The sequence below is a fragment of the Miniopterus natalensis genome, chromosome 18, assembly GCF_054644295.1.
Source record: "Miniopterus natalensis isolate mMinNat1 chromosome 18, mMinNat1.hap1, whole genome shotgun sequence".
Lineage (NCBI taxonomy): Eukaryota > Metazoa > Chordata > Mammalia > Chiroptera > Miniopteridae > Miniopterus > Miniopterus natalensis.
The window spans coordinates 5123067-5145062 of record NC_142098.1 but is presented as its reverse complement, the minus strand read 5'-3'; positions in this window follow the sequence as shown (position 1 = coordinate 5145062).

Sequence of the window (21996 nt, the reverse complement as noted above, 5' to 3'; positions counted from 1 at the left end):
GGGCCTGCTTTCCTCAGTTCACCAATCCAGATGCTACCCTCAGCCAGAAACACCTTCCCAGACACACCAGAAATAATGTTAATTTGGTTATTGTTATTTTCACAGCCATATTGAGCATATTTAACTCAAGGAGCCCCTCTTCCAGGCAGTCTTCCCAGCTTAGGCACTTGCAGAAACATGGCCAACCTCCTTCTTACCTCAGTGGCTCCACACTCTAAGTTCCTAATGTTCCCCAGACCTTAGCTTCCAAGCCTGAAGTTCCCAACCCTGGCTGGCAGTGAAAATAGCCTGTGGTCTGGCCAGACTGGGGCCTGGAATCAAAAGTTCTGGGAAGTTGCTCGAATGATGTCATCTTGGGAGAGGGGTGTATGTCTGTGTGAGTCTGTCCATGTGTGTCTGTGTGTGTAGGCGAGTGTGCCTGTGCGAGTGTCTGTGTGTCTGTGTGTGTATGTGTATAAGTGGTGTGTGTGCGTGCCTGTGTGTGTGTGTCTGAGTGTGCCTGTGCATGCCTCTGCGTATGTGTGTGTGTGTGTATAGGTATGTGTAGGTGTGTCTGTGTGTCTGTGTGCATGTCTATGTATAGGTGTGTGCCTGTGTGTGTGCCTGTGTGTGTAGGTGTGTCTGTGTGTCTGTGTGAGTGCCTGTGCATGTCTGTGTGTGTATATGCATGTCTGTGTGTGTATATGCATGTGTATGTGTATAGGTGCATGTGTAGATGTGTGTACCTGTGTGTGTCTCTGTATATGTGTGTGTGTGTGTATAGGTGTGTGTAGGGGTGTGTGTGTGTGTGTCTGTGTATGTCTATAGGTATATGTGCCTGTGTGTGTGTAGGTGTGTCTGTGTGTCTGTGTGAGTGCCTGTGCGTGTCTCTGTGTATGTGTGTGTATATGAATGCGTATGTGTATAGGTGTGTGTGTAGATGTGTGTGCCTGTGCATGTCTCTGTGTGTGTCTGTGTGTGCGCCTGTGCGTGTCTCTGTGTCTGTGTGTATGTGTACAGGTGTGTGTAGGTGTATATGCCTGTGTGTGTCTGCGTGTGTGCCTGTGCATGCCTGTGTGCGTGTGTGAGCGATACCCGTATCTAGGTATGTGGACCATGCCTGGAACCTGCGATGGGCAGGCGGGTGGCTGGTGAAGGGGGTGCGGGACCTACATTAATTAGCAAGGGCTGACACGTACTTCGCACTCAGTACGAGCCGGCACTGTGCTAGGCACTTTGCATGTAAGTCATTTCACGATCGTAACAGCTCTCCGGGGTAGATGTCATTATTATGCTTATTTCATAGGTGAGGAGGCTTTATCTTAATTGTTTATTTTAAGCGTGATTCACCTATTTAAATAAATAGAGAGGATGGAAGGAGAGACAGATGGCTGGACAGACAAGCTTCTCCAGGTGAGCCTCCTGCACACCTGCGGCTGAAGCGCTGTGCTCTGAGGTTACCCGGCACCTCAGTGAGCGCCAAGACCTTCCAGAAGCCCCCGGGGGAAGCAGGAGCTGAGGAGCCGAGCGAGCCCGGGGCCACGCACTCTGCCGCCTGTGCTGGGCTCACCTCCAGAAAGCTCGGGCTAGCGCGGAGCCCGGCGGCCGCTGGAGCGCGTCCTCAGCCCCCTCGGTAAGTCCCCGCTCCTGGCAATGCTCGGGATGAGGTCTGTGAGTCACTCGCAATGCTTGAGGAGACAGGGCCACCAAACTGGGCCTGCCAGTGTCAGATGAGCTCACGGACACTTTCGTGGGCCCTGGGAGCAATGGAGGAGGCTGGGCTCGGGCCATAGCAAGGTTTCCTGGCGCAATGCAGGAAGCAGCTCGGCAACAAAGTGACTTCTCTCGATGACAGCTGAAGACAAGTGAGATCCTGTCTGTAAAGTCCCATGAGAGCTGCAGAGTGGAACACCCTCCAGCCCATGACAAACTCCAGGCTTACAGGTGGGTGTGGCCTTTCCCTCCAATCTACGCTTCCTTCCTTCAGAGTCACCCACAGAACCAAATGCATGACGTCAGTTGATTGTTTTTGCCTAGAATTAACCATTACACAATGGATTTTTTTTTAATATGTCTTTATTGATTTCAGAGAGAGGAAGGGAGAGGGAGAGAGAGGGAGAGGGAGAGGGATAGAAACATCAATGATGAGAGAGTCATTGATCTGCTGCCTCCTGCACGCCCCGTCCTGGGGATCAAGCCCACAACCCGGGCATGTGCCCTGACCAGGAATCGAACCGTGATCTCCTGGATCCTAGGTCAATGCTTAACCGCTGAGCCACGCCCGACCAGGCTCACATGCATTTTTTTTAATTGATTGTTTTGAAGAGGGAGAGAAAGAGAAACAATGCTGTGAGAAAGAAACATCAATCAGCTGCCTCCTGCGTTCCCCCTACCGGGGATCGAGCCCACAACCAGAGCATGTGCCCTGACCAGGTGTCAAACCGGCAACCCTTTGGTGCATGGGATGACACCCAGCCTACTGAGCCACACTGGCCAGGGCACTCACCTGAATGTAATGGGTAGAGTGAGGCTCTTTTTCTTCAAGGGCCCCTGGGAATAGCGATGTGACCCTCAGTAGGTCAGTCGACATGCCTGGGACTTGGTTTCTCCACCTCTCCCTCCCTCTGTATCTGCCAGCCGCACTTGACTGTTTTGACCCAGTTCAAAGCAAGTTCTTCCATCAAGGTGGCCAGGTGGCCACCTGAAGCACCAGGTCTCCATCCTAACCCCTCACATCCCCTATCATTTCACAAATGTCCTTGGATGGCTCCTCACTGGCTGGCTTAGGTCCTGCCCCTAAACCTGAACCGATCTGTGAACAGAACGGAGGGATTTCATTAGCACTAGTAAGCCAGTCACATACCCAGCCCTAGACCAGGCTGGGGTGTCTGCCCCACTAAACCGCAGGGGCCAAGGCAGGTGGGGTGGAGTCTACTGAGGGAATTCATGCAGATGCTGGGAGGGTAACAGAGACTGGTGTCCAAAACAAGACTTCCAGCTCTATGATTCTATACCCTTCAAGTGAGATGAAAAGTAGCTAATAAAGAGACCAGTGCAGGCTGGCTCCAGGGGCTTCCTTGAGCTATGTGTAAAATCACAAAATGGTGGAAATAGAAGAAACCTTGGAGACCTCATCCCAGCCCAACTCCCCAGGAGGCCGCCCCAGGAGCCGCAACGCCAGTGCTGAGTCAGACTCTGCCGGGCTTCTGACCCCAGGGCCACAGGGGCAGCCACGGCCAAGGGTGGGAGCATGCACTCTGCCCCTGACCTCCCTGGGAGCAAACGCTTTCAAATCTTCTTAAAAATTGTGAGAGAGTCTATATCCTGGTTGTAATATGACCCTCTAGTTTTGCAAAATGCTTATCATTGGGAGAAACTAGATAAAGGGAACACAGGATCTCTTTGTATTATTTCTTCTAACTTCATGGAAATCTATAAGTATCTCAATAAAAATTTCAATTAAAAACTATGAGAGGATTTTCAAAAATGCATGAAATTATATGTCCAGTCAAGACAGTGCCATGTTTGGCTCATCAAACCACCCTCTGAACCAAATAGACAAATACAGAATAAGGAGAGGGCAAGTATTAAAAATACACCTGTGTCCGTGTGTGTGTGTGTGTGCACGTGTGTGTGTGCCAGAGCATCACTCAAAACAAAGTAAGCATCTTCCTAGAAAAGCCCAGAAGCGGGGCACAGCTCTCAGCTGTAAGGGGATGTTGAGGCCATGGACCTGTCGCGCTCAGGACTAGGGGCGGGTGGGGGTGGTGATTCCTACTCAATCCCTGCGGAGGAACAGGGGCCAGAGCGCGTCCTGTTAGGGCCACGCACGGAGAGGCTGGACCAGCTTCTCTCATCCATGACGGGCCACGATTCTACAGGCACCAGGCTGGTAAGCACATGCTGGCAGGGAAGCTGGGAGGCCGGCAGCCCAGCCCCCGGTCGGGAATGCCACCCGCACCGCCCCGCAGGGCAAGAGGCAGGCTCAGCAGTGCGCCAGCTGCTGGCAGGCTGCTGGGCCCGAAGAGATGCACGCGGGGGAGGAGGGAAAGCACGGCACACACGCACACGCACACACACACACGCACACGCGCACTGTGCTTCCCTCCCCTCCCCTTCTTTCTTTTGTCCTTGGCTGGCGTCGGGTCTTCGGCGAGTGGACAGCTGCGCTCCTGCCCGCGGAGGTTGAAGACACCGCTGGGCTGCCTGTCGCCGCCTCGGCCGCCTCATGCCTCTTCCACCGAGAACCCCATTAGGAAAAGGTGTGTTAAAAGGTCCTCAGCATTTGCAAGCTGCTATTTTTCTCTGGAGGTTAATGGGCCTGGCCCGCCTGCCCTGTGTGCCCGAAGGCCCAGAATATTGATGACGGAGCGAAGGGGACAAGGGACAGCCTCTAAAGGCTCTTGGGTTCAGGGCCTCCTTAGGTGTTTCATCTCTAACAGCACGTTTCATTTGGGTTGTGTGATCCAATTCATTCGACCACAAGGCATCCATCTAAAGAACAAAAGCAGGAGAAAGTGAGAAAGCACTAGAACAGAGAGGTTAGCAACTTTCCCTGAGGTCACACAGCCAGTGAGAGTCAAAGCTGGGGTCTGAGCCCAGAGTCTCTGCCTGGCAGGCTTCCCCCTACACCTCCTTCGGACGATTTGAATATTGACTCAGACAGAGAAAGCTACCACCCACTTCCTTAAGTTCCAGTGAGAGTCAAGGAAATCTCAGCTGTTCAGGTGACAATTAGAGAAATGTTAAATATGTTTACAGCAATGTCATGGACTGTGAATTGGAAGTGACCTGGGGCATACAACCTCCCGCCTTCATTTCTCAGACAGGGAAACAGGTAGCGAAAGGAGAAGGAATCCGATGTAGTCAGCGGCACAGCCTGGGGCTCAAACCACAGCACCCGGGGCCTACTGACCTCTGACCTGCCCAGCGCCCAGCCGGGGGTGTGCGCCGGTTACCCGATCTGACCTCCATGCTGCCTCGAGCAGCGGACACCATTAATTCCACCCCCGCCTTACCGGCCAGGATGCAGGGGCTCAGAGAGGTCAAGTGACTTGCCCGAGTCACATGGTTGGTAAGTAGTAGATACCAGGGTTGAGGCCAGGTCAGGCTAACCTCAAAGGCCACTCCAGATCACACTGTGCCATCCCTGCCCCACCCAGCAGTCACATGGCTACAGGAAGTGTTCTGCGTGAGACAGATTTTGTTCAGTGCCCTGGTTCTACCACTTTCCACCCAGGCTGCATTTAGCTACTTAATTTCTTTGAAAGTCAGTTTCTGTGTTTGTGAAATGGAAGTTACAACAGCACCTACCATGCAGGGCTACTGAAGGGACAGAGATAGGCCATGTGAGTCACCTAGCCCCGACTGGCCATAGCAGGTAGTTTGTTCTCTTGTTTACCGATTACAAACGTGTGTGTGTTCATCGTGCGGTAACCAGCCTCCGGAATGACCCCCACTGATCTCCACCTCCTGATAGTCACATCCTTGTGCACATTCCTCCCAAATGTATCAGTCAGTCTGTGTGACCAGTAGAATTTAGCAGAAGTCATACGTGTTTCCAAGAACATGGGATAAAATACTATGCCTCCCATCTTGGTCTATCTATCTACCCACCTACCCACCTACCTGCCTACCTGCCTGATCACCTGGGGATGCCAGCAGCCGTGTCCTGAACGGGTCTGTGGACAGGAGTACCAGGCATGAAACTGAGGCCTCTGGCCCACAGCTGCCAAGAAACTAAGGCCAGCCCTGGCTGGTGTGGCTCAGTGGTTGGAGCGTCGCCCACCACTGAAGGGTCATGGATTTGGTTCCTGGTCAAGGGCACATACCTGGGTTGTGGGTTCTCTCCCTGCCCTGGTCCAGGTGCATGCGGGAGGCAACCAATTGATGTGTCTCTCTCACATCAATGTCTCTCTCTCGCTCACTCTTTTCCCCTCCCTCCCTCCCTCCCTTCCACTCTCTCTGAAAAGCAATGGAAAAAATATCCTCATGAGAAGATTAACCAAAAAAAACAAAAAAAAGAAAGAGACTGAGATCATCCAACAAACACATGCATGATCGTGGAACGGGCTCCTCCAGCCCAACCCAGCATTCAGGTGACCCCAACCTCCTGAGGGACCCTGAGCCACAACCACCCAAACAAGCCCCTCCCAACTCCTGACCCTCAGAGGCTGTGTGAAATGCTCAGGGTTTGCTGACTTTAAAAACTGCTAAGTTTTGGAGTTATTTATTACACAGGGATGGACAACGGAAGGGTGTTGATGGCGTGTGTGCTGCGATGATGGTGTGTGTGCTGTAATGATGGCGTGTGTGCTGGTGTGATGATGGTGTGTGTGCTGCTGTAATGATGGCGTGTGTGCTGGTGTGATGATGGCGTGTGTGCTGGTATGATGATGGCGTGTGTGCTGCTGTGATGATGGTGTGTGTGCTGCTGTGATGATGGTGTGTGTGCTGGTGTGATGATGGTGTGTGGCGGTGTGATGATGGCGTGTGTGCTGGTGTGATGATGATGTGTGTCACGGTGTAATGATGGTGTGTGTGCTGGTGTGATGATGGTGTGTGTGCTGGTGTGATGATGGTGTGTGTGTGCTGTGATGATGGTGTGTGTGCTGGTGTGATGATGGTGTGTGGCGGTGTGATGATGGCGTGTGTGACGGTGTAATGATGGTGTGTGTGCTGGTGTGATGATGGCGTGTGTGCTGGTGTGATGATGGCGTGTGTGCTGGTGTGATGATGGTGTGTGTGCTGGTGTGATGATGGTGTGTGTGCTGGTGTGATGATGGCGTGTGTGCTGGTGTGATGATGGCGTGTGTGTGCTGTGATGATGGTGTGTGTGCTGGTGTGATGATGGCGTGTGCGGCAATTTGATGACAGCATTTCAGAGCCTGGGCCGAGCCCAGAGCCCCACCGGCCTAGCCACGGTCTGAGAGGCAGCGCTGCTGGACTTCGATGTGGCCCCACCTCACCCGGCAGAGGCCCCTCTCTGCGCTGCTTCGCTAGGGCTGCATTTAGAAGCTGCTCCTCATCGTCTTTAGACAGAATCCTGTTCCAAGCCATCAAGCAACAAAAACAAAGGTGTTGTTGAGGGGAGAAAGAAAAGTCTTTTTTCATTTACATGTCAGTGAGAACAACAAGAAGCTCTTTCTGAGTTTTCTTGAATTGGGGCTTCTGTTTTGATTTTGATTTTTTTACATGCAAATCAGTATCGAAGCTCAAACCTTGGTGTGGTAGAGAAATTTAATTAGAAATGTGGGATGTTTTACATGCATTTGTTTCTTTCTATTGTTTTCCTAAGACTGATGGGATCACCCATCTGCTGAAATATAATTGTGTGGGGAAGTGAGGAGTGGAAAGAGACCTAGCCTAGTCTGAAAATTTAATTCCAAACCAGAAGCCTGGGGGTAGCTGCTGATACTGGCCTTGAACTGGGGGTTCTTTGCTGAGTCAAAGATGGTCGTGTATCAGTCAGAAAACTGTATCACCAGCTTCCCACCTATTTTAGTCATGAGGGTACTTAGGTATTCTGTCCCTCCTCCTTTAGGGCACAGGACAGGATTTCAATCAAGTCTCTCCCCCTTTAAAGTTACAGAGGACCATGTGACTTGCTCCAGCCGATGAAACGGGAGCAGAGATGATGCATAGCACTTTCAAGTGGAAACTTTAAGAGCTAGCGCTACAGAGATCATTTAAGCATCTATTGAGATGCACCCCGGTCAGCTTGGCTTTTTGAACCCTGATGATCTGCATATCCCAGCTCATGCTGAACATACCAAGGGAACAATATTTGTTTTTGTTAAATTAAGCAACTAATTTTTTCTTTATTTTTTGCACCATTTACCCTTTCTATGCCTTCTTCCACCTCCATCTCCCCTGCAATCACCACAATGTTGTTATGCTACTGAGATTTGGTGGGAGTGTTTGTTACATAGCATAATCCTGCCTGCCTGACTAATACACAGACTTAGAAACTAAGCCCATGACTTGCTAAATCTTTATTCATTCAATAGAGGCTTACCAAGCCCTAACTCTGTACCAAACATCTTGCTATATCCTTGAGGCAGCTCCTAGGACAGTAACAGGCACCCCACATTTGTTCAATAAATAATGTTGGATAATCACAATAATGACTATTATCAGCATAAAGCTTGGTATACAGTATGAGCTCAATAAATGATATATGCAGTGAATTCCTTCAACAACCGTGAGAGGTGAATACTACCACTATGTTTATTTTTACATATGAGAAACATAGGGTTTAACGAGGTTAAGTCACTCACTACAAATCATATAACCAATGAGGGGCAAACCTAGCCTTTCAGCCCAGGCTGTCTCTGAATCCAGTTTGTGCATCAGGCTGTTGCTACACAAGTGAATGAATAAATGAGAATAAACATGAACTCTGTGTTTCTGAAGGTTTTGCAATATAGTGAGGACGCTGATGTGTGCAAACAATTCCAAGTCCAAGTCATCTGAGCCTGGTGGGACTGGGAAAGTGTTATAGACAAGTGGCATTTGAGCTGGGTATTAGAGGACACCTACAGACAAGCTGGCAGACAAGGAGAGGGCACTCCTGGCAAAGAGAATTATGGACATGACAGCCAGTGCCTCCAGCAGGAAACGGGCCACATTATAGGACAGAGAAACCCTCTGTCATTCTCTACTCCCTGTATGGCCTGAGAAAGCCCTCGACTGCAACAAAGTAGGCGGGAGCGGGAGGAGGAGCGCGTCCTGCTGGCTGCCTGCCTTTCCAGCTTAACCCCCAGGCTACGAACATTTCTTGAGTCTCTGCCCCAAGCCCGGCCCTGTGCTGGCACTGGGGCTGTCGCTGTGAGTAGTTGGGCTTTGCAGGCCTGAACTGTAGGCTTCCCAGGCCAGTCTGCTTCAAGGATAAGCTGCAGAGGCCAGGCCAGGCTCAAGAAGAAATCCTAGCTGGATGAATGGCCTGGGGAGGGTTTCAAACAAGTGGCCAAATCCCAGCCTGTCTCGGCCAACCGTGTCAAGTAGCTCACCTGGACCTTGGAGCGTCCAAGCTCTAGATGCTGGGCCAGCAGGTGCTTTATCCAAAGACACCCGCAGTGCCTGTCTTTCCTGGCCTCTGGGTGCTTTGGTCATGGTTGCCCTAACATGGGGGTTTTCTAAAACTCCCGGCAGCATGACACCGGAGCAGCGGTATTCGACAGCTAGCTGCACGGGCTTCAGAGGCTGGCAAGCGGATCAAGTGTCCAGAAGCTTGGCTCTGCTTCAGAGGCCACTAAATTCCTGCCAGAATTAAGGAGAAAGGTTCCTCACAATCCTCTGCTCTAGGGTGCGTAAGGCGGGATTAGGCCCATCACACGCGGCCTGTCCTGCCGTCATCCACGCTCCCCCGGAGTCGAGCTGGATCCAGGGCGCTCAGCCTGGCTGCAGACGGTGGGCCAGGTGGCTGCAAACCTGCTGCGGCACCAAAAGGTCAACGTTTCCTACCTCACACCGGCTGGGCTCACCCCTCAGAGACAGACCAATTCACCAAAAATCATTTAGTCCGGAGATAACTTGCAAAATAATCTATTTTCCAAAAGACTAATGGACAGTGAGAAAAATTCACCTGATGAGGATTTTTTCTGGATGCCCCTTCCGTTCGGTCTGCCCCTGCCCTTCAAATATTTGCCTTAAAATTTTTATCTAAATGATGCATCAGCAAATTAGACACTTGGTGGACTGGCCCTTTGGTGGCAGCTCACTGATACCTGCCAAGTGGGCCTATGACAGCCCCGCACCTGGCGATACAAGGGCTCTAGACAGCTCCTCCCGCCTCGGGCAGAGTCTTAGAGCACCTTCCGGAAAAGTCTCCGTCATCTTGATCCTCTGAGCCAGGGGTCTGTGTGTATGAACACGGAGAGCTGTGACCCCCATGTGGATGCGTGGACCATGCCCAGAGCGGCCAGGAGGCCTCAGGGTTGAAAACTTGCCCGCTGTTTGTTTGCTTCCACCAGGCTCTCTCTGACCTCGCAGGAAGGCCGTCATGAAAGTGCAGGCTCTTGGCAGGTGCGAACCTTACAAGCGACACGCTTTCAAAACACCTCGTGTGAATCAGTTATTGCCGTAAAATGGAAATTGCAGTCACAAATTGCATACCTATTACAACAGTGCCTGACATCCGAGGCGACGTTGACACTTCATAATGGGTAGCCCGAGAGGTAGAATGTTACACATGGAGCGTAAAGTAATCATTTTTCAATTTGCAATAATATAATCTATTTTTGACACCGCAGAATCCTACATCAAAGCAGGAAAGACTCTCAAGGCCCTTATCCAAGCCCCCATTTTACAGGTGAGAAGGCTGAGGCTCTCCAGGGTCCGGCATCTGCCCAGGTCACTCGGACAGAGCCTGGCAGAGCCGCAGTCTCGACAGAGCCCACCAGGCGCAGGCTCCGTGGCTCTGTCCTCTGTCTTTACCAAGTCTCTGCAGGAAGGCTGTCTACTTGAGTCCATCCACAGTGGGACCCAGGGACACTCCAGAAGGACGAGGCAGGAGACACATGACCCCTGCTGACAGAAGCCCATATCTGAGCACAGTCAAGATACAGGCTTGACCCTTGCCTCCCTGACCTTGGGCAAGTCACTAACCTCATTGAGTGTCAGTCCCTATCTGCAGGGTGAAGCTCCTGTCACCTCTGAGACATCCTGGGCATGATGACTGGCCTGTGGAAAGCCACATTCATGCCACTTTCTAGCAGGCTCTAGAGAAAGGCCAACATTGCAGATAGATGGCAAACGTCATCACAGTTCAGGGTCAAACCAATGGGACCATGGTGCTCTGTGGCTGCACCCCCTTAGCATGTCTCCCCAGAACCTGTGCAGCTCTGCCCCTGGGCCAACATAATTACCCTATCCCCTAATTTAGAGCTACTCCCACTTTCAAAGGACTCCTGGTTCTGGAGTTTGGACTTCTAAGCAATTTAGCTGCCCGCTCGCACCTCTGTCACCCAGGATGGAAGCTGCCAGAAGGGCTGGGATGTTGGGCCCTTCGTTGCACAGATATTTACAAAGAGCCTACCTTACACCAGACTCTGAACTATGCACTGACAACACCGTAAATAAACAAGGAACAAATGAACGAACTCCTGCTTTAATAGAGGGAGACTTACAATTAAAAGTAGAAAAGAAAACCAAGGTAAGGTCAGAAAGCCACAGGCACTGTGGAGGAAATACAAGTGGCTGGCACGCTGACTGGGGGGGTGGCGTGCGATCAGGGTCGCCCTCAGGCAGTAGGCACAGACGCAGCTGTTGTGCACCGCCAGCCTCTGCTTGGACTAACCAGTGATTGTGCCCCCCGCCCCCCCCCCCCCGGTTGTTAGACGTGTGTAACATCACCACTGGCCTGAGGTCGTCAAGGAAGGCGACTCTGAGAGCTTAGCATTGACCCAGGTCTGAACGATCAGAAGTCGGCCACTAGTAGATATGATGGAAGCATCCTCTAGGAGACAGGACCATGGCGTGCGGAAGGGCTATGGCAGGAAGAAGCTCGGAGAAGAGAAAGCCCGTTGGAAGGCCACCAGGGCGTCCAGCACGCGGCAATTACTCAGGCCAGCGAGTGGGGAGGAGTCGTATGTGGAACTCGGGAGTTATTCTAACTGTGGTGAGGAACATGGAAGACTTGTAGGCAGGGGAGTGACAGGTTGGATTTTCATTTTTAAGACTACCCTGGCTGCCCTGACCAGGTGGCTCAGCGACTGGAGCGCCGTCCCGTCCACCAAAAGGATGCGGGTTTGATCCCCAGTCAGCGCGCATCCGGGAGGCAACTGATCAATGTTTCTCTCTCACATCGATGTTCCTCTCTCTCTCCCTTCCTCTCTCTAAAATCAATAAAAACATATCCTTCGGTGAGGATTTTTTTTTAAAGACCCACCTGGCTGCTTCCGTAGAGGCAACCGTGACTGCTCAGGGCCTAGACCCCTGCCTGCCACACAGCTGGTCCTGAGAAGCCTTCCGCCCACTCGCCTGTGAACGGGCCGTGCCCACGCCCGCGCGGGCGCTGAGGGCCACCCCGATCCGGCCGAGCTTTCCTCCACACCCTCCCCCACGGCCGCTGCGGAGCGCCGCTGAGATGTCCGCACAGGCTGTGGCTTCGGGCGGCGCCGGGGCAGTCACAGTGAGCCCTGGCTCGGATGGTGGTCCCTGCAGCGGGCTCAGGGCCTCCACACCCACGGTCCCCACAAACACCTTGCGCTGCTCCTGGGCACAAAGGGGCATCTCTTATCTTTCTCACACACCGTAGCCGTGCGGAGGAGCTCGCTCTGCTCTGATGGGAGGATGAGACTGCCGCTCAGGAAAAGCCCTGCTGGCATTGCTGTTAGCCCCTCGGATTTTGCAGCCGAGGGTTTGTATGTGATTTTCTCATCTTGCAGATGGAATCGGTGCTTGTCAATGGTGTTTGTCTTCCATTGCTTCTCTAAAGTAACTTTGCTTCTCTCCCCATGCCCCCCCATCTCTTCTCACCAGCCGTGCATTCCACAGGGACTGTCTCAGGGGGAGGCAGGGAGTGCTGGGAGTCCCCACTGAAGTCAGAAAGAGCCAGCGCCCTCCCTGATGACGTTGCTGGGTGCCCAACCAACATGCCCTCCCCTCTCCCCTTCCTGGCGGAACCCAGGTTTGGGCCCAGGGCACACAGCCCAGTGCTTCACAGGAAAACCACCCACCAGGCGAGCCCGATCACTCTGAGTGTTACCCCCACCCCCCGCACTGACTGGCTCAGGAATGGTCACGCGGCCAAATCTGAGCCAATGAACACAAGGAGAAGATTGGGGAAAACCTTTATTTAATCAGCAAATATTGTGTGCCTACTATATTCCAGGCACTGCCATACATGCAGGGAATACAGACTGGTGAAATTTTTTTTAAATATGTCTTTATTGATTTCAGAGAGAGGAACGAAGAAAGAGAGAGAAACATCAGTGATGAGAGAGTCATTGATCGGCTGCCTCCTGCTGGGGATCGAGCCCGCAACCCGGCATGTGCCCTGACCGGGAATCGAACTACGCTCTCCTGGATCCTAGGTCAACGCTCAACCGCTGAGCCACGCGGGCGGGACAGGACACGTGAAATTTTTAAAAAAGAAATCAGTGCCTTTGTGAGGAGAAACAGACAATAAACAAAATTAATCATTATATCTATCTCAAATGTCTGAGGGAAGCAAAGCCAGGATGAAGAGCGGAAGTGCGCAGGGCCATTTAAATGCGCAGAAGGCCACTGGGAGGAGGGCGGTTAGTTCTGATGAAGTCTGTGGGGTGAGCTCTCCAGGCAGGGGGTCCTGAAGCGGGAATGGGGTTGGTGTGGAAGGAGCAGCAAGGAGGCCAGTAGGGCTGGAGCAGATGGACAAAGGGGCCAGAGCAGGAGAGGGGGCACAGAGGAGGGCTGGGCAGCTCCTGCCGGGCTTGGTAGGTCCAGGAAGGACTCCGGCTTCTACACAAAGTGACCCCGGGGAGACGGGAGGGTTCTGAGCAGAAGGGTGTCATGATGTGACATGTTTTGGCAGGATCACTTTGGTTGCTGTTTGAGGGACAGACAGAAAGAAAGGAAGGACAAGAGCTGAGAGAACCCTTCCTCCATCTTCTGGAAGAGCTTCGGAAGCTCCCTCTCTCGTCCTTTGGGCCATTATGATTGGATGCGAAGGTAACTGCCACAGCCTCTCCAAACCCACTTGAGTTTGAAGCTGCTCCATGGAGGAGACACAGGCAAGAGAATTTCCAGGGAATGTCAGCAGGACTGCAGAACAGGCTCAACTGAGGAGCCATCCTGCCCCCGAACCTGCACAGCTGTGGGTCAGCAAAGAGCCTTGTGGTTTAAACCAGAGATCCGGGTTTTCTTCTTGCACCCCAAATCTCTCTAACTAATTCACCTTCCAACCTGCTATCTGTCAATTAGCAGCATTAAGACAATGGGGCTACGTTGGGAAAATATAACACCAGCATTAAGATAAATATAACAACTCCTTGAAATGAGGTCTTCTCCTGGCAAACAGGCTTAACGGCAGGAATTTTTAAAAATTAACATCAGTGCTCCGAAGCATTGGAGTTTATCTGGATTCTAAAACAATAGAGACAACATCTCCTCTTGCACAGAGCACAAAGGCTCCATGAAAGAACCTCATGCTATTCAGTCAGCGACATCATCACTGTCGTCATGGTCATCACCACCCCTGACATTCAGGTGCAGTGCCACACACTGGGCATGTAGCATCTCACTCAACCTCACGCCCGTTCTATGATGTAGCTGTTGCCATTACAAATAATGCACCTAAAGTCACACACATATTTTGGGAAAGTGATGAAGCTAGGACTAAGACTCAATCTATCTAATTCCACAACCAAGATTCTTTTTGTTGTTGTTAATCTTCACTCAAGGACATAGTTTTTCCATTGACTTTTAGAAAGACGGGAGGGAGGGAGGGAGGGAGGGAGGGAGGGAGGGAGGGAGGGAGGGAGGGAGGGAGGGAGGGAGGGAGGGAGGGAGGGAGGGAGGGAGGGAAAGAGTCAGAGAGAGAGAGAAACATCAATATGAGAAAAACACACTGATTGGCTGCCTCCCGCATGCACCCCAACTGGTGCCGGGGATCAAACCTGCAACCGAGGTACATGCCCTTGAATCAAACCCATGACCCTTCGGTGCTCGGGCCGATGCGCTGACACTGAGCCACACTGGCCAGGGCCGGAACAAAGATTCCTAACCATGGAGTCCTACAGCCTTTTAATCAGTAAGTGATGGTTTTGGCTCATAAGCCCAGGCCAAACTAAGAGCTACAATGTCTGCCTCCCCAGGAAGTGGGGGCGGTTCTGCTGGAGGCTCGTCTCAGGTCCTTCAGCTGCAGCACCCTTACATTTCAACAAAAGCATCAGAATATCTGGGAACAGACAGCCGACTCGCTGCATACAACCTCAAGCTCACTGACGTCTGTTGGAGGTGAAAGACGAGTCCATGTCAGCTGAACAGACAGAAGATGGAAGACTTATCTGCTTATTTTGATAAATGTAAATGAATTCTATTACTTGTCAAAATGTTATCAAGACCACAATGAAATGAGCTCCTTTTTTTTCTTTTCAGGGTGAAGGGAGTGAAGGGGGAGAGAAATGAATGCTCAAGACAGATTGCTTTGATTTGAAATAAAAACAAACAACTTTAGAAAAAAGAAGGGCTTTCATTATTTGGGAGACCTTGGCATTTTTGCAGATACATTCATGAATTAATCATTAAAATCCTGAAATGTGGAATAAATCATGTGGCTTCAATGCCAGCCCACAGTAAAGGGGCCTCGGACGGTTATGAAGACAGTGCTCTAAGCTGCTGCTCCCAGGATGACTTTCCTCGAGGAACCAAGTGGCTGCTCCGTGTGTGTGTGTGTGTGTGTGTGTGTGTGTGTGTGTGTGAGGCAGCCCCGCATCCCAAGCTGGAACTGTGTGCAAGCCAGCCAGCTCCAACCGTGTCACCATGTATTAATGCTGTTTAATATCTGCTAATGGAGTGGCTCTGCCAGCCATCAACAGGAAGATCAAAAGAGGGCTGCACAGCTTTTAAATTATTAGCACTAATTAGGCAAACCAAAGAGGAGGAGGGCAGGGAGACCACAGACTGCATTAGAAGGAAAGCAAGAGGATCACTACCTACCTTGGACTGTCAGGATCGAGGCACCAAACAGCCAATTAGTGCCAAAGACCCTTCTGAGCAGCGAGAGGATGCACTTGCCCGCCCCGTAGAAGCAGGATGGCTTCATCACAGTGACCCCCTAATTAAAATGTAAAGGTTGCTGATTGTTGCATAATTAAATAAAGTGGCAGGCAGTCGGAGCCCACCATCCAGGAGTTCCCAGGCCCCGGCACTAAGGCCGCCTCATGGCCCCCTCGTGGCCCCCAGCGAGGCTGGCCTGGCGCTGTCCGTGGTCCTGACGAACATCTGCCCTCTGGAGGCCTGTTAGAGCCAAAGGGCTTCAAAGGGGCTTTTCTCCTACCCACCCGCTACCCCATCCCAGTCCTGAGAACCACTCTGGTTTCCTTCAAACCCATTTTCAAACTAATTACTCAGGAAAGAGGAGACGGGAGGTGGGAATGGAAAGCCACCAAGCCTAGTTACCTCCCAGCCACTGCAGCCCTAACAGCTACAGGCGTGAGGCTGTCTGCTGTTGACGTAACCTTTATTCCTCTTTTTTTTATTGCTGACAGTATTACAGATGTCTCCCATTTTCTCCCTTTGTGCCCCCTCCACCCAACCCCCACCCCACCCCAAGCCTTCCTCATGTATTGTCTGTGTCCATCTGGGAGTGGGGGGGAGGACGGGAAGAGATTAACCAAAAGATATATATATATATGCATATATGCATAGCCTCTTTTTTTTTCACCTGCCAGGGAGAAATGCTATTTCCTTAAGAGCTTGACTGGCAGCTAATCTCAGGTCTGACACGGAACCTAGGGATGCTGAGCACAATGCCATATCTACTCAACAGACTGGCAGGTGTGCGAGGGTGGTAGAGTGGTAGAGTAGTAGGGTGGTAGTGTGGTAGAGTGGTAGGGTGGTGGGTTGGTAGAGTGGTAGGGTGGTAGAGTGGTAGGGTGGTAGAGTGGTAGGGTGGTAGTGTGGTAGAGTGGTAGGGTGGTGGGTTGGTAGAGTGGTAGGGTGGTAGAGTGGTAGGGTGGTAGTGTGGTAGAGTGGTAGGGTGGTGGTTGGTAGAGTGGTAGGGTGGTAGAGTGGTAGGGTGGTGGGTTGGTAGAGTGGTAGGGTGGTAGAGTGGTAGTGTGGTAGAGTGGTAGGGTGGTAGGGTGGTAGAGTGGTAGAGTGGTAGAGTGGTAGTGTGGTAGAGTGGTAGAGTGGTAGAGTGGTAGGTGGTAGAGTGGTAGAGTGGTAGGGTGGTAGGGTGGTAGAGTGGTAGAGTGGTAGAGTGGTAGAGTGGTAGAGTGGTAGAGTGGTAGAGTGGTAGGGTGGTAGAGTGGTAGGGTGGTAGAGTGGTAGAGTGGTAGGGTGGTAGAGTGGTAGAGTGGTAGGGTGGTAGAGTGGTAGAGTGGTAGAGTGGTAGGGTGGTAGAGTGGTAGAGTGGTAGAGTGGTAGGGTGGTAGAGTGGTAGGGTGGTGGGTTGGTAGAGTGGTAGAGTGGTAGGGTGGTAGAGTGGTAGAGTGGTAGGGTGGTAGAGTGGTAGGGTGGTGGGTTGGTAGAGTGGTAGGGTGGTAGAGTGGTAGAGTGGTAGGGTGGTAGAGTGGTAGGGTGGTGGGTTGGTAGAGTGGTAGAGTGGTAGGGTGGTAGAGTGGTAGTGTGGTGGGGTGGTAGAGTGGTAGAGTGGTAGTGTGGTAGAGTGGTAGAGTGGTAGGGTGGTAGAGTGGTAGGGTGGTGGGTTGGTAGAGTGGTAGGGTGGTAGAGTGGTAGAGTGGTAGGGTGGTAGAGTGGTAGGGGTGATGGGTTGGTAGAGTGGTAGAGTGGTAGGGTGGTAGAGTGGTAGAGTGGTAGGGTGGTAGAGTGGTAGAGTGGTGGGGTGGTAGAGTGGTAGAGTGGTGGGGTGGTAGAGTGGTAGAGTGGTAGAGTGGTAGGGTGGTGGGTTGGTAGAGTGGTAGAGTGGTAGGGTGGTAGAGTGGTAGAGTGGTAGGGTGGTAGAGTGGTAGGGTGGTGGGTTGGTAGAGTGGTAGAGTGGTAGGATGGTGGGGTGGTAGAGTGGTAGAGTGGTAGAGTGGTAGAGTGGTAGGGTGGTGGGTTGGTAGAGTGGTAGGGTGGTAGGATGGTGGGGTGGTAGAGTGGTAGAGTGTAGGGTGGTAGAGTGGTAGAGTGGTAGTGTGGTAGAGTGGTAGGGTGGTGGGTTGGTAGAGTGGTAGAGTGGTAGGGTGGTAGAGTGGTAGAGTGGTAGTGTGGTAGAGTGGTAGGGTGGTGGGTTGGTAGAGTGGTAGAGTGGTAGGATGGTGGGGTGGTAGAGTGGTAGAGTGGTAGGGTGGTAGAGTGGTAGGGTGGTGGGTTGGTAGAGTGGTAGGGTGGTAGGATGGTGGGGTGGTAGAGTGGTAGAGTGGTAGGGTGGTAGAGTGGTAGAGTGGTAGTGTGGTAGAGTGGTAGGGTGGTGGGTTGGTAGAGTGGTAGAGTGGTAGGGTGGTAGAGTGGTAGAGTGGTAGTGTGGTAGAGTGGTAGGGTGGTGGGTTGGTAGAGTGGTAGAGTGGTAGGATGGTGGGGTGGTAGAGTGGTAGAGTGGTAGGGTGGTAGAGTGGTAGGGTGGTGGGTTGGTAGAGTGGTAGGGTGGTAGGATGGTGGGGTGGTAGAGTGGTAGAGTGGTAGTGTGGTTGAGTGGTAGGGTGGTGGGTTGGTAGAGTGGTAGGGTGGTAGGATGGTGGGGTGGGTAGAGTGGTAGAGTGGTAGAGTGGTAGAGTGGTAGGGTGGTGGGTTGGTAGAGTGGTAGAGTGGTAGGGTGGTAGAGTGGTAGAGTGGTTGGGTGGTAGAGTGGTAGGGTGGTAGGGTGGTTGAGTGGTAGGGTGGTTGAGTGGTAGAGTGGTAGTGTGGTAGAGTGGTAGAGTGGTAGGGTGGTAGAGTGGTAGGGTGGTAGGGTGGTAGAGTGGTAGGGTGGTAGAGTGGTAGGGTGGTGTTGGTGGTAGGGGGTGGTGGGTTGGTAGGGTGGTAGGTGGTAGGGTGGGTAGTGTGGTAGGGTGGTAGTGTGGTAGGGTGGTAGAGTGGTAGTGTGGTAGGGTGGTGTGTGGTAGTGTGGTAGGGTGGTAGAGTGGTAGAGTGGTAGGGTGGTAGTGTGGTAGTGTGGTAGAGTGGTAGGGTGGTAGTGTGGTAGGGTGGTAGAGTGGTAGAGTGGTAGAGTGGTAGTGTGGGTGGGTGGTGGGGTTGGTTGAGTGTAGAGTGGTTGGGTGGTAGAGTGGTAGGGTGGTAGAGTGGTAGGGTGGTTGGTGGTGTGTGGTAGGGTGGTAGAGTGGTAGAGTGGTAGGGTGGTAGAGTGGTAGAGTGGTAGGGTGGTAGAGTGGTAGTGTGGTAGAGTGGTAGGGTGGTAGTGTGGTAGGGTGGTAGAGTGGTAGAGTGGTAGAGTGGTAGTGTGGTAGGGTGGTGGGTTGGTAGAGTGGTAGAGTGGTAGGGTGGTAGGGTGGTAGGGTGGTAGACAGTTAAGTAGCCAGAGGGCCATCCTGATCAACCGGGGTGCTCTGAAGGCACAGGACTGTTTCAGAATCAGGCAGATATGGAATTAAATCCAGACCCACCTCTTTCTAAATATGTGACTTTGAACCAGGTATTTCAGTGAGCCTCAGTCCCATCATCTGTGAAATAGAAGAGTAATGGTTACTTTATGTGGTGTCCCTGAAGGTTACGCCATGTAAAAGATGCTACATTCTTAGCATGGTGCCCGGCACATGGTAAGCCCTCAATAGAAGGGCACTGTTGACAGTTACCATGCTTACCACTATTGCCGTACTGTTGTTCCTTCAGTTTCTTCTGTCTGTCCAGGGTGCCTCCTGTTCATTTCCCACCTAATCCAAGTCCCATCTTCTCCATGAAGTCTTTCCCTTTAAAAAAAAATAAAATGTTTTTATTGATTTTAGAGAGAGAGGAAGGGAGAGGGGGAGAGAGAGAGATAGAAACATCAATGAGAGAGAAACACTGATCTACTGCCTCCTGCAGGTCCCCTACCAGAAATCGAGCCCACTACCCGGGCTTGTGCCCTGACCGGGAATCAAACCAGCAACCTCTTGTGCATGAGGCAACACTCAATCCACTGAGCCGCACTGGTCAGGCAAGTCTTTCCCTTTATATAGTTCCCAAAGGCTTGCTTAAAATCTGCTACCAACTGAGCGCTTTATTAAAGTTTTCCCCCTGTGGATGTAAGCTCCATGAGGCTCAGGGTACTGTTTAGCTTGCTTATTTGCTGTATCCCAGAGCCCAGCATGGTGTCTGGCATGTATCAGGTGCTCACTACTATTGTTCTTGGAAGAACAGTCAATGATTATGAGATACACTCATGTCAAGAGCCTGATGAGTGCCCTTTATAGACACAATCGTATGGCTCTGAGGTTAGTCTCTAATTTTCCATGTCAGTTAGTCCTGCCTTTCTTTGGAAACTGAATTCACAGGTAGTCAGAATGGCCTTTTTAAAATGTAAATTGGTAAGGATCCAATTTACATTTTAAATATATCTTTATTGATTTCAGAGAGAGGAAAGGAGAGGGAGAGAGAGAGATAGAAACATCCATGATGAGAGAGTCATTGATCGGCTGCCTCCTGCACGCCCCCCATTGGGGATCGAGCCCACAACCCCGGCATGTGCCCTGACCGGGAATCGAACCCTTATTGCCTGGATCCTAGGTCGATGCTCAACCACTGAGCCATGCCCTGCTGGGCTAAATTGGGATCCTTTTATTCCTTTGCTTGACCCCCTCCAGTGACTTCTCATCACCCTTAAGATAAAACCCAAACTTCTCGCTGCGGCCTCTAAGGCCCTGCAAGTCCTGGCCCTAGCCTCTTGGTCTTTTCATTTCCACGTTCCTTCTCCACCAGCTCCCTAGCCCCACAGCCTTCTTTCTGTTCCTTTAATACACCAGGACTGTTCCCGTCTCACAGACTTTGCACTAATCTTCCCCTATTCTTAAGATACTTCCCACAAGGATATTCTCAAAGCTGCCCCCCAAAGCGCAGGACTCTGCTCCAATGCTGCCCTTTCAGGGAGGCCTTCCCTGGGAGTGCTCTGCCTACTAACTCTCCTCTATTGTCACTCACTGTCGTGGGCTGCGTTCCCCATGAAGCAGACTGAGTGGGGGCCTGTCCGCAGAGTTTATAGGGGCCACTCAGGACCAGCACCTGTAGGGGGTGAAGGAGGGGCAGAACTGAGCAGAGGAAGAAGCTAAGCTGAGATACAATCCAACAAGCCCTCAGCTGACCCCACAGGAGCCCTGGAGCTGGGGTGGCCCCACAGAGTGTCCCACCCTGAGCCAAGGCAGCTGGCTTTGAGCCTTGGCACTGCTGGTCACTGGATGCACAAGGTCACCCCTGTGAAGGGCAGTTCCCAGAGAGAGATTCGGCTGAGAGCTGTCAGCCACCCGCACCCCCCAGCAAGGGGAAAAAAGGAGTGCCCGTGTCCTAATGGGGCTGCCCTTCTTTCCTCCCCATTCTGAATTCCCTCCGCCTCATAACAAGCATGCCAGTCTTCATGGCTTCTCCGGAGAGAGACCGAGCCATGGTCACCATGCCCTTGCCGGGCCATAGCTGCTGCATTCACCCATTTACTGACAGAATTGGACAAGAAAATGCTCCCCTCTGGATCACCTGGGTGACAAGCATAGTCTTCCCTGCCCGCATTGTCCAACAGCTGCTGACCTCCTACTGATGACCAGAATTAATTACCAGGAGCCTGCAGGAGCCAGGAGGCAGCCAGAGTCTGAGGTGTCTGTGACTGTTGCTGTGGCCCCTGATGGCAGAACACTCTGCCCTGGGGGCCAAGACAGGCCGCAGGGCCAGAGTTGCTGAACGAGCGCCCCAAAGGGAGAGATCCAGCTAGACCCCCACACAACATGTCACACAAACCCTGCTTCGCCCTCCCACCCAGCACACCCCTCATGTTCTGCAATTACCTTGTGATATTTTTTTTTGTTACTTCTCACCAGAGGATATTTTTTCCATTGATTTTTAGAGAGAGCAGAAGGGAGAAAGGGGGGGAGAGAGAGAGATGAGAGACACACATCCATTGGTTGCCTCCCACATGCGCCCCGACCGGGCCGGGGATCAGACTTGCAACCACGCTATAGGCCTTTGGTCAGGAATCAGACCCACAACACGTCAGTGCCAGGGCCAATGCTCTACCACTGAGCCACACCAGCCGGGGCTATCTTGTGACTTCCCTTGTGTGTTGTCTGTCTGTGGGCTCCCACAGGGCATGTTCAAGGCCGCATCTCAGTGCCTGCCTCACAGTGGACACTCGTGGTGCTGAGTGAGTGCACGGGCCGAGTGGTTGAGCTGAAGGCACCCTGGTAAAGTCCCGGGGGCAGGCTCTGTTTCCTGCTGTTCACAGCACCGGGCAGTGACTCGGAGACCTCTGGG